A 13692-nucleotide genomic window follows, 5' to 3' on the forward strand; every position below is an offset into this window, starting at 1 on the left:
ACTGTATTTCTTATCAGTCTTTTTTCTAAAAGGTCCTGTTTTTTTCACCATTCATCATTCCTATCGAGTCCTGATGAATCGGCTCTTTTCATTCCTACTTATCATTTTATATTCTTCTCTCCTAGCTAGCTAATTCAATTTCGTGTTGCTGTCCCAATATCCATTTCAGAATATTCTATCAGGACATTGTCATTTTCTATAACATTTGTATTTCGAGGCTTTTTTTTTTTTTTTTTTTTGCTCCTAAGAATATGATTTTGATATTATTTAAACTCGTTCGTAATGCCACAAACATATTTATTTAATTTATATTTTTGTACTCTACGATAATAATAAAAGGTTATAACAGTTTAAAATAAATCAACTATATACATATATCTTGTCAACTAATATTATTTTGGAGTACTCGAAGCTCAATGATAACAGCTGGGTTTTTTTAAACAATTAATCCTAATTTGAAATAAAAAGACTAGTCACTCTTTGGACACATAAAATACGATTTGTGAACATTTCTAAATTAGATGTTAACAAATCCATGGAAATAATTATAGATAAATATCATATGATGAAAAATAAAATGACATTTGTAGGTTTAGATATTAATATATAATGGTGGAAATTTATGTTTTTGTTTACTTAGAATTTTTGGCCTCATTGCAACTTCTAAGCATGTTGTCTATTTCTATATCCAATAAACATACATGATTGATAAACAAATTAAAAGCTAAGAATATTTGAAAATGATTTACTTTGTAAAACGGGTCTTTTACGATTATATTGTTGTTCTGTTGTTAATATTATACCTATAAGATACACGTGGTGGTACCAGTCAACTTTTGGAGTTATTAGGTGTTGGTGAACAGATCAAAATTGCTTCAATATAGGAGATAATTTCCCAAAAAATCCTCAGTTTTAGTCTCCGTTTTTCATAAGCACACTCAATAGACAATACTTAGATATTCTTTCCTGTCCAATGAAATAGTAACAACTTGAGAAAAAATTAATTATGAAATTACTAATAAACGCAAGAAGATTTAAATCAAAGATATATAAGTCCAGTGGCAAAAAGAGGATCACGTGATCAATATTCGCCCAAGTGTTTGTGTTCTTTGCGATATTATTGATACTAATAACCATAGAAGGGATATATGCAAAGGTGAAAATCCAGTGTGCAATGGGCATGTTAAAAAAAAGAAACGTAAAATCAAAATGGTAACTCGAGGAGAGAAGGAATAATGCTTATGACGTTTCATTAGATTAACTACAATTAGCAACTGTGACAAAAGAGGAAGGAGAAAAGGATATAAACAAGGACTTGTGCTAGAATTACTCCGATATTAATCCCCAATTCTACTCTGAGTCCAACGAGGACTTACTATTACATCTCCACAACAAATCCTCAGGGTTCTGCTGCGTCTTTTATGAGCACACACGAATGTTCAAACAGGGTTTGAATATAATTAAATCAATGTAGGAAAGGATTATACTCAGGAATTAAATAATAATGACCACTGCTAAGGAAAATAAAATTCGTACTTTATACTACCAAGTACAAACTCACAGGCCAGCTAAAAAACACACTATAGAAAAGGAAAAAGGGTTGATGTGTTTGCTCTTTTTTTTTTACCTCATTATTTAATAGGTCGTCGTTGTGTTATTTTCTCCCTCTGAAATTATTATTCTTGCCCTTTCTAAATTGTTTTAAAAATGCATAACAAAATAGATATATGTGAATTTAAATATAATTATAATATTTTCTATGCACAAATGTTATTTTAAATGTAGAAGGTATCCCTAAAACCATACAGTTAAAAGCTGATATTAACATTGGTCTTCAGCCAGTGATACCATATGTGCCTCTCCGCTTTATTCTCGCGCTATTACAAAAATCCCATCTCCATTCTTCACTAACAAGTAAACAAGGCTGATGTTCCATTGGTTGTACGATATGGACAGACCAATTTTTTTTTAAAGTATCTCAGTATCTAATTTTTTCTTGGACCGTCGATGTAAATTCGTTTAATATTGACTCTAATGTTGAGGTGAACAAATATTTGTGAAGAGATACTTTAACATTACAAGTTTATGTACCTTTAAGAATACGCATCGTCATCAAAAATAAATCATTTGAATAATCTTTGTAGTATTCTTCATTTATTTAAATTACATCAAACCTTACATGTACAGACCCCTCTATGCTTGGAGTCCTTATCAAATTTGTATCAATGATTTACGTATTATTTCAACATGAGTATATAGATTGAAGATGCAACAGAATAGGCCAGGGTTTAACAATAATAATTATATAAACAAATTGGCGAAACAACCCTATTAACTTGAGTAAATTACTTGTCTACAAGAAATCTTTTTCAACCTTAACATGTCGCTTTTTATGATACTTCAACAACCCTATATATATATATATGTAAAAAAACATAGAGCACGTCCATAACTTTATTGTATCACGCAACCTTTCCTGTCAAAAGAAATCGAAAAAGGCCAAAAATCATTTGGTAGTTAGCCAAATCACTAAACCACGCCAACTGCTATTGATCTCTTAACTACTACCAGACACAATCATTGCCATATTATTTCTACACAATTTTTAAAATGAGTGACATATATATATTATAGTCCTTATATTATAATCTTGCATATTATTTTATTCGATGTTGTTTTATACTACTTAGTAATATTGTATTATAAGTGTAACTATTTTGTGTATAATAGCCGCCATTTCTTCTTAGAAATAATAAAATGGCCAATATATATGTATGCAAATATACAATATCTTCAATGGATCAACAAGAAATTGTATTCCTCTCCTTTTGGAAACGGAACATAAGTATAATATATCTTATAACTATAGTTGATAATATTGTAGAGAAAAACGCGTGTGAGGAGACAGGGGGGAGAAAGACACATGGTATCATTGTTTAAAATACTGATGTGATTATCACTGATAATCACATCAGTATTTATCAGTTGCCTGCTTTATTATGATTTTTGAGGGTGTAACGAAAGTATTTATTAGCAAAATGTTTAATAAAGATATAATACATATAATTGACTTAGACGATTTTTATCCGTTACAGTAGATTTGGAAACGTCACACTCCATGAAATAGTAATTTATTGTGAACCATATTCTCAGAAAAATAACTAATAAAACGACAAAATAAGAGTATTTCGAAATATATTTGAAGTTCCAAATTTAAAATAGAAGGCTTAAATTAAATATAATCTACATACTAAAAAAATAAAACATCATACATTTAAGTTAAATATACAAAATTAAACAATTAGAATCATATAACTAATAATAACAATAAATTATAAATACAGAATATTGAAATAATTGATTGATCCAAATAATATTTTCTTGTTCTAACATCGGAATTCAGTTCAATATGTCATAACTTGAGGTTGCAAAATACAAGCCAGACGTGGAGTTTAATCAAAAAGATCATCACCTTTTTTCCTTATGTGCAAATTGCATATACAATTGTGCACAGGATAGATATATTTCTACCGATGAGATTTTAATAATTATTAATAATAAAGTAAATCATAAAATAATGTTAGATTTCAATCCATATCTTCTTCCAATCTTAGTAAGAACAGCTTTTAAAATCCCACTTTCATTTATTTCATATTTATCTAAAAAAAAGAAAAGTTAATCCATGCAGTCAAATTTAACTGATAAGACAATTCAGGCAACCATTCTTGACTTATTGTAGTTTTCTAACATGACATCGTAAAGATTTAGAGCAAAAGCTAATTATGTAGTAATGTCCGGCGATATTACTCCTTATTATGAGCATCAAAAAAGATTTTTTTCTCCGCTATTTATGCTTATATAACAACATATATACACAATTGGTAATTATAATGCTACACCCAATGCAACTACCCCGTTGTTGTGACCATTTAAGCATTTGTTTTTCCCTTTTATGAGTTTTCTGAACACCATTTCTTGGAGCCTATCTACCATAGCTAAGCCTTAAGTGATAAAGAAGTAATATTTATTGACTATGTAATATTGGAAAACCTAATGATCATACCCAAGTCTTTAAGTGAAGAAACTAATCTCAGACAAACTAGTTGCGAACCATCCAAAGCTACTACCCCCGTTGTTGTGACCATTTAAGCAGTTGTTTTTGCCATTTAATGAGTTGTGTATCATAATTCTTGATATGTTTAGCTAAAATAGAATCATATTTTATGGTTAAATTTAAAAAAAGATTGAATACTTACTGTTAGATAGTACAAAATTCAGAGTTTCATTTCGAAATTAGTAAATATTTTATACTTTTTACTGATAACTTGATCGTCATTAGGTTTTGGACGACTCAAAACATTTTTATATGTATTTCTATTAATGACATCAGTACCAACATCCTCCATTAATTTAATGATGGCACCTCGGGAAGGGATAGGTTTACTCGTGTATTTCTCCATAAATTTTTTGAACATAGATGATTAGCAATTGATAAGGTTATATTACATGCAATAAGCATCTTTCTGAGATCAGAGTTAAAGTCTGACTTGATGTATTCATCATTAACTTGTTTTTTTAGATGAATATCCATTCTCTTGATATAAGATGAGAATAATGAGTGGCGTGTAATTCTAGATAGGAGACCAAAGGCACATTTATTTCGACAAATCCGACAAACCATCTGCTTCTCATCTGGTAAGTAATTCCCAAATTCCTGGGCCTCCATTTTCAGAAATCCAGACAGAAGGCGACGTTATTTTAGGCATTTTATTCAGTTCTCTATCGACTATCACCATCTAATATTATATTAATATTGAATAATAAAGGCGGGAATGATGACGTTCTTGATTGATAGAAGAAGATGTATATTATTTAATCAATGATGCCATAAGTATTTCTTCTCTTCTCCTCGCACGCTTTTCTATTCTTACCAAAAGTATCACCCTTACTTATAACCTCGTTTTGTATAAAGGAGAATAAACTATGAAATAGGCACGACGTCAGACATTTGCTGGGCAGACTCTTTGAGAACACTGAAGTTTTTATATTAGTAGAAGACTGCCTCGAGCCATGCTCCCTACCTTGTAAGAACTGGCTATGGAGGGAGGGGAACATTACACGAGGTAGCAAACTCCAACTTACGACAGGCACACTTAATGAAAATCTTCTTCAATTTGGTAATGAGTTTGTCCAAATTTGGAAAATTGTATCTAACTAATTCGGCAACACGGTTGAGGCCGTGGGTGAGACAAAGACAGTGGAGGTGGCTGGGATACCTATCTATCAGACCTTTGCTAGCCTTGACACAGTAAGGAGTACCGTGAGAAGCAGCAGCACCTTATCGTAGTTTGAGTCGGTAGCTCAAGTAGCTCAAACAGAGAATAATTGATGCATTGCTGCACAGTGCATTTGTTAGTGGTGCCTAGATTGACCAAGTTGATTGAGTATGGCCTCTAAAGGTATGCATCGTCTAAAAGTCCTGTCATTACTAGACACATGGCCCTACCCAGACTGTCTGTGGTTTCATGAATGGAGATAGACAATAACTTATAGTTTCTCCTTGATTTTGCCCACTACCTCCTTGCTTGTTTTCTCCATTCTAATGGTCATAGTGGTGCAGCTTGGAATCGTATTTTTAGAATACTTCTCCAAGAAATCTTTGAACTCCCTGGGATTGATCTTGGCTGTTATGTATTTAATATGTCCTTTCTGGTTTTTATCTTCCTGTATATTCTTTTATGTATTTAAGTACTGAGTTTTATGTATTATGAATAGTGTCGTCTTATGTAAATATATTTAGAGTATAATTAGAATACACATGAGCGTATAAACAGTGTGTAGTTTCATTCCTCCACGTCCTTCTTCCTCTCATCTCTCCCGGTCATCCTGGATCTCTCCTATTATAAAGAAGTTTGACTCTCTCCCTCGTCAAGACGCAACATTGGCGACGAGGATGGGATCAGGATCACGTGTCCTCCCTGCTGTGGGATCATCGGCGAAGCTAGCCCTTTTGGAGTTGGGTAGCCCTTTTTCGTCGATAGGGAGAACGCTCGTTCATTTACGGAAGGCGGAGCAATATGGACTGTGCCTATGTTTGGGCCTCGTGGAGGAAGGAAGAGAACCTTGGTCACTTTCAAGAAGTGAAGTGTGTGTCCGGGTCAGGGACCACATAATTCAAAATGGATTTATGCCTACCCAATTTTGGTTCTCTACTGTTCCTACTCTCCCGTTCACATCATTGGTTGATGGATGTGGAACGGTCTCTCTTGTGGATCATCCCGAGTTGGATGAGGGTACATCGAGCAAGATGTCTCCCAGGGACGAGCAGGGTGCTCGGGTCCTTAAAACCTCGCCAACGGTGAGTGTTGTTTCTCCCAGGGACGAGCAGGGTGCTCGGGTCCTTAAAACTTCAACAAGGGTGAATGTTATTTCTCCCAGGGACGAGCAAGGTGCTCGGGTCCTTAAAACCTTTATGAGGAGTATTGTCCTCCTTTCTCCGGTGCGCGTGCTGAGAGCACGGCACGTCTATGGAGATAAACTTTTAAAATACAAGGAAGAATGTTTTGTCCTCGCCTGGACATGGATGGAGCGGATCTATAGGCTGCTGTTCATGGAGAGGAACCTGTTTAAGCACCGCCATGGATTTGGTGCTTGGGGGGTGATGTTATGTATTTAATATGTCCTTTCTGGTTTTTATCTTCCTGTATATTCTTTTATGTATTTAAGTACTGAGTTTTATGTATTATGAATAGTGTCGTCTTATGTAAATATATTTAGAGTATAATTAGAACACACATGATCTAGTGTAGTATCATTCCTCCACGTCCTTCTTCCTCTCATCTCTCCCGGTCATCCTGGATCTCTCCTATTATAAATAAGCTTGCGTCTCTCCCTCGTCAAGACGCAACATTGGCATGGGAATATTAGCAGAGACCAAGGCCTTCACTAGTTCAGTATTGAAGACGCCATCGCTCTTATCGTTGGAGGGGTGACGTTGAGCACCTTCTTTGTAGCTTTGTCTCCCTTGCTGTTTAAATTTACATTCCTTTTGTGCCTGGCATACTGTCTATTCTGTTCTAGGACACACTGTATGTTGGCTTTAGTGCTAAAATTGCAAAGTTTACGTAGCAAATATTTTTTTCAGACACATCAGGCCAGATCTTAGTGCTCCTTAATTTATATTCATAGGTGGTAAGATGGATATAATATATTTTGAATATTCCTGTACTTTTCCCTATATAACTCATGGCACCAATGGATTCATGCATTCCTCTTCCTCTTCTCCTCCCCCCACCCCTCCCCAATAAACGTACATAAAAATGGTGGGAAAAATACAAATAAAGGTCAAAAATGCAAATAATTTACCGAAATGTAAATAAATCTTATTTGCATAATTTGATCATCACTAGTGATAACTAATGATGCTCATAAAAGACGGAGCGTAACCCTGAGGATGTGTAGCAGAGTCATAATTGTAAGTCCTTGTTAGACTCTGAGATGAATCGGGGATCGACATTGGAGTAATTCTAGTCCTTTATGTCCTTTTTTATATTCTTTTCTTGTTCCTTTCTTGTCACATCTGATTGTAGCTGATCTAAAATGAAACTTCATGAGCATTATTCTTTTTCTCTGCCAAAACATTCTTCAAATTGTTAGGGTTATCATATTTTATTTTTTTTTAAATCTCATTCTACAATGGATTTTCATCATTAGTAATGACTAATAATGAAGGAAGAGAACTTGGATATTTATTAGCCAATATTGTTAGTTTTCAGTATTTGACTTTGTTATTTCTCCAACATTTAAATGGGACTAAAAAGTATCTTACAGAGTTTCTTGATAGGTTTTTACTTTTAACTTTTTTTTTAGTTTCTTTTAGAACCACTGTACTTAAATTTATCTGTGGTGATATAATAGATATTAAATATCCTCCAAATTGTGTACGGGTTTGTTTGTTTTTTGCCAATTTTGCTTTTTGAAACTTTTTTTTGCAAATTTTTATCTTCTAAAAAGTTATTAAAAAAACATTCAATCAAAATTGTCAAATCCTTTTCACCCTAAAAAGGAAAAATTCTAGTAACAGTTCTCCCACTTATGTTCATTAGTTCTTCCTTCACTGATACTGTTTTTCCTGACAATAATAAAATAATTACATTTAAGGAATTGAGAAAACCTACAATGGGGGTTGTATTCAGTTCACTCTTAACAATATACAGCCTAAAATGAGGAATAAATGCTAAAAATATCTGGAAAATATCCAAATATTCCATACAAATCGAATATTCTAAAATTAGGTATTTATGTGTTCATACCCATTTTCAAATAATTAGCTATTTCGTTTATAAATTTGTAAATATATAAATGCCATTTCATTTGAAACAAATTGATAGTCGAATTAAATCTATTTAATTTATATAGAAAATATTTTATGTCTATATCTCTCGAACAAAAGTCCTGATCAAGCTATAGGTTATATCAGCAGACCCATAGTCCACTAAAGGAATCCTGAACGCGCTCCCGATCAGTTATTAATTTTGTAAGCGCGCTCCCGCTCGTTTTTTTAAAGCAATAAGTGTGCACTCATTGTTTCGCTCGTATAGGTGTATTTGAATTTGACAACTTTTATGATTGCAATTAAATTCAATGTATTGCAAGTTCAAGCATGTTGTACAATATTTAAAAGCCATACATGCATTATTTGTAATACCTTGTAATAAACCAAATGATTGGTTTAATTAAAATAGGTGTGTCAAGAAATTTGAATCGCCATAGCTTAGGGACAAGGTGGTCTGGAGAATTTATTCCCTTGAATGCAATGTGGGCACGTTCGTACCCAGGTTATTTCTAGAGAAATATATATACGTCATGTGTATGGATTTCACCAAAAATATTCCTAGGTTGGATTGAGTGAATGTAATACTATAATGTTTTCTTTATTTAATCAGTGCAATTCCATCTAATCAAGTAAAGGAACATGAAAAAATTGTTTGTTTCGTGGTGTGCCTTCTGTCCACTGTCTTAGAAGACATGTAATTACGAGATTTCGTGGATTATAACCTCGTCTAGTTTAAGCTTGTATAAAGGTTTCTCTGGTTTTGAAGTTATGCTCGCGTGAGATTTTGGGATTTTATGTTAATTTACTACATAAAAATACAAGGTATGTTCAAAAAGTAAGCTTACTTTTCCAATTTCGTGGTCAACGTATATTTGGTGTGGTCTATTCTTTTTATGTTAGTACACTCGCCACGAATATATATTTACTACTTCAGCTAAATCATATATTAAGCTTGTTTGTGAGAAGCATGACGGTTAGAAGTATTTTGCAGGTTCGGCGATTTTTTGCTATCTCCATTGCGCTCTTACATTGGGACAATTGGGCTTTGGTTTTCATATCATTACCATATTTTCATGATTTATTGCCAGTTATGACCCTTTAGAGCAAGATCAGGATCATCATGGACGTCTGTCACCAGCTCATGAGCGTTGATCATGCGACGATTCTTTTGTTCAAAAGCAGTTTCGGAACAAACTTCGTTGACACTTGTCTCAGACCCAAAACGTCTAAAAACAAAATTGTAATAAATCGTCGAACATGCAAAATACTACTAACCCTTGTGCCTCTCACAAACAAACTAAACATATGATTTATCTGAAGCAGTAAATATATGTTCATGGCGAGTGTACTAATATAAAAAAAATTGAAAAAATCAAACACACCAAAGTTCGTTGCCCTCAAAATTAGAAAAGCTACCCTACTTTTTTGAAGCCACCTCGTATAAAAAAAAATCTTATTTCAGTTGGGAAAATTCGTGTATAACTAATAAATATTTATCTTCCAACGGCATCTCCACACAGGAAAGAGCTGGTGGGGTCTCAGGAGGAACTGATATCTGAGTTATCTGAAAGTGGCCAGCTACATGAGAGGCAAACTAGTCAAACAAAAACCGCAGAGAGTCACTGATACAGCAAGAAAAAAAAGATTCTAGTTTATCTTGAGATATAAATTCAACCATTTATTGCAATTTTTAAAATTATTCCTTATATCTCAAATTTTTTGATGTTATCTCATAAGAAACAGGGAAAATAATCAAACTTATGAGCCAAAATTTTTAGCAATGTTATCCCTCTTGTATTATGTGGAGGAACGTCATAAATTGGTTAAGTATCCGATTAAGATTTATTTGATACCAATAATTAAATTGTAGCATTAAAAATAGTATAATTTGATATTTTACAATAAAATGAAATAAAATCGAAGACAAAAATGGAATTTAGTTGAAAGAGTTGTCTTTAAAAACAAAAATAAATTGCATGGATATCTTGTTAAAATAAATTGACTTATTAAACGCTTCAAAAAGGGTGTTGTTTTGCACTTTTTATAACTTTATAATATTTAATATATTTTGGGATAGCTTTGAATAAGTGTTATTAAGACACAGTGACATCACATTTCCTTAGTTGGGATGTGAATTCCGAATTACTAGTGAATTATACGAGCACTTACTCAAAAGTTAAATAACTAAATAATCAATATAAATTAATTCTGCTTTGATCATTTAGATGTAAGGAATAAATAAATATTAGTTATTTAAGGGGACTTCTGAAAAATTGGGAAAAGGATGAATGGGTCGCAGAAAGGTTGAGAACTCCCGAAATATGTATATAATTCAAAAAGCTAGACCATATAGACGAAAGTCATTGAACAAAAGTTACAACGTATATGTAACTTGAATAATACTTTAACTTTGACAGTTTTTGTGCAAATCCTGCATGATGACCTAAATAATTATATACCTCTTTGTACTTTAAAGCAATAATTTTGCGTGTGAATACATATTTTCGTTGCTAAAGAGACACTGCAGTTAAATCCCTGCTAATGTCAAAACTAACTTTCAAATAAGTTATAGGAGTATTTTATTAGGCCTATCTTTTGTGTAACCGTGCAAAATAAAATATATGCTTTTGATAGACTGACTTTATCCTTAACCCTTTATACCTTTTCTATATTCAGTAAACTATTACCCACACGTATATATGTATTCTGTATGAACCAATAGTACCTATTTCAAATGGCATCATTAGACGTTGGATAATGTGGAAATAAATGAGTTTAATAAAAAATGGGAAATATGTATGCTAAGGGATTTAATAATTTATCTTAAAGTTTGTTTGAAGCATTGGCGTCATTTGAGAGAGAGAGTGAGGGATGGGGGGCATTGCTTCGTTTCAGATGATCCAATCTTGTTATTTTTTATAAATGAAGGTTTAATTTTCTTATATATACAAACGTTGTGTAGATGCAACAATTTATACGACCAGCTTTGTATCTATCTTTTAATGTCATATGCAATTACAACAAACGTTGTAGGTTTTGGTTCACAAGAAAACTGTAGAGCTATGTTGTCGTGTGGAGAGTTAAGGAAAATAATTTTTTGAAACCCCACATGGCTCTCACATCATGGATTTAAGTTGACTCCCCCTGAAATAGTGAAGTCATTCGCATGGTGGCCATGTCTTAAGACTGACGTCAAGCCCTTGGTGCACACAAAACCTTACGGAGCAACACCATTTAATCAGAATTCCGGTAGGTTAAGTACCATCCACGTCGACCTCGTAGAGGCATTGCCTTTATCAAAGGAATATCGATTTCTACTGACGGATTTGGATAGGCCTACGAGGTGGATCGAAGCACATCTATTACAAGACACTAAAGCAGTGCCTTTTTTACAGGATAGGTATCGAGATTTGGAGTCCCTCAGACCATACACTCATATCAGGAAGCTCTATTTACCGTATCCCTATCGAAACGCTTGGGGCAACTCCTAGGTTCGAGTTTCCAATTCACCACCTGGTATTACCTTGGGTTTAATGGGATTAATAAGAGATTTAATAACACTTTGAAGACTTATCTCGCTTTAAGAATAAACCAGGAAAGTGATGTTTGGGTAGACGTTCTTCCATTTGTAATGTTGAACATTCGTTCTATCATCCCAGTTATTCCATACGCAACATTTTCTCCAATGCAATGTGTCTTAGGTTCAGTTCCGAGGCTACCGTTATTGTTAATCAAAGGCACTGGTGCTCCCAACGATACGAGATCATTGGGAGCTTCAATGAGATGAAACAGAATCCACCAAGAGTTATCCCCGAGCCTCCAGCGAGAGTGAGAGCCCCATTGGAAGCTCTTAAGAAGTCGAGTTATGTTTTGGACAGAAACCCATCGCTGCCTCCTACATATTTGGGCCCTTTTAAAGTCTTGTCTAAGTCGGACAGAACCTTAGTCTGGACATGGGATCGACCACTTGAAACAGGATTTCAAAGTTAGGGGCTCTCTAACTGCGTTTAATAATTGTATACTTTTTTAATCCATATTTCGTTTTACCTTACTTATTTAATCGAATATAACTCATTTTATAATCGGTTTTTGTTTAAACATAAATTAATTTGTCGTAATTGACGCAGACTCATGGGGGCATATTATAGGACTTTTAAGACAAGACAGTTTGTGATCCTTTTTATGTTATTGAAGAACTTTGGTAAAATACATTCAGTTTATGTTAGTAAATCTACGCTGCGTGTTTCTTCATGCGTACCACTTACGTTTTCGTTTATTATATGACGCGCTGAGTTGTTGCAAGACACGTTCGTTGCTAATCCTTATGAGTAATCTAATGTGTGTACTCCCCTTTTCTTTTCTTTGTTGATGTGACGAGCTGAGCTTCAGCTGGTCACGTTTGTTATTAAAAATAAGTCCCCCTCAGATAAACTTTGCTCTATTAATATAGATTAATTATTTATTTATTGAATTTTGAGAGATGTGTCTCTAGTTTCAATAGATGAAGATTGTTCTTTTAAAAAATAAGTATTGCATCGCAAAATCTGGTAATTTTATTCAAAGATTAACTCTTGCAGTACCATATCCCATAAATAGACAAAGATGGATTATTATCATTCAAGTGCCAAAAATGTCTATCTTTTCGATGTATATTAGGGTGTATCGTAACGACAAAATATGGGAATTTGGTACCCCCGGATATTTTTTACTTTGCATTCTATTCCTTTACTCATTATAATTTCATATCTATATATTTCATATATTGACACTTGTATTTTGAATGTATTTGATTCATTTAGGAATGAGAGGTTACGAGAGCCTTCCTATTTTCAGTTGTTTGGATATTATTGGAATGAATACCATGATAAAAGGCTTAGTTGCGTTGTTCAAATCTTTGATATTAATAATCGAATCATCCTCCAATTGATTTTAGGTAAACATTATGGCCGTACAATTAATCACTTTTGTCTCTTATTTTTGTAATCCTGAATGGTCTATCTTCTTTCTTAGAGCTTGATAGTAAAGATAATAGAACATGCTCAGAGTGCAACTAATAGCGAAATTTTTGGTCCATAGATTTTTTCGAATAGTGTGTACACTTCAAACCAATAAATTGCCTCTATGTGACATACTAATTGAATTCGATTGTCCCGAAAATTGAGTTAACTCGTTTTCAGGCGTCCTAGGTTGTATGAATAGAATATATCAACTTTATTATGAGTTTATTGATTATAAATAGGGAAACTTGGGAAAATTAGTTGTGGTAACATTCACGACATCGAATTTAAATATAAATTCAGAAAAATAAGCACAAGGTTCCCCCTGCGGGAAATGTTTGAAAGTGTCGTTGATGATTT

The 13692-nt window shown here is 33.4% G+C and overlaps 2 long non-coding RNA genes across 2 annotated transcripts; one reads left to right on the top strand and one right to left on the bottom strand.

Moving 5' to 3' along the window:
- Window positions 1-3094: 3094 nt before the first annotated feature.
- Window positions 3095-4337, bottom strand: LOC139905827 (uncharacterized). Its single transcript, XR_011780900.1, has 3 exons — window positions 4257-4337; window positions 4064-4203; window positions 3095-4001 (listed from the first exon to the last, which is right to left on the bottom strand). It is a non-coding gene; the product is annotated as an uncharacterized lncRNA (long non-coding RNA).
- Window positions 4338-11322: 6985 nt separating this feature from the next.
- On the top strand, window positions 11323-12565 carry LOC121120173 (uncharacterized). Its single transcript, XR_005864926.2, has 2 exons — window positions 11323-11584; window positions 11731-12565. It is a non-coding gene; the product is annotated as an uncharacterized lncRNA (long non-coding RNA).
- Window positions 12566-13692: the final 1127 nt, after the last annotated feature.

The sequence above is a fragment of the Lepeophtheirus salmonis genome, chromosome 6 (genome assembly GCF_016086655.4).
Source record: "Lepeophtheirus salmonis chromosome 6, UVic_Lsal_1.4, whole genome shotgun sequence".
NCBI classification, from domain to species: domain Eukaryota; kingdom Metazoa; phylum Arthropoda; class Copepoda; order Siphonostomatoida; family Caligidae; genus Lepeophtheirus; species Lepeophtheirus salmonis.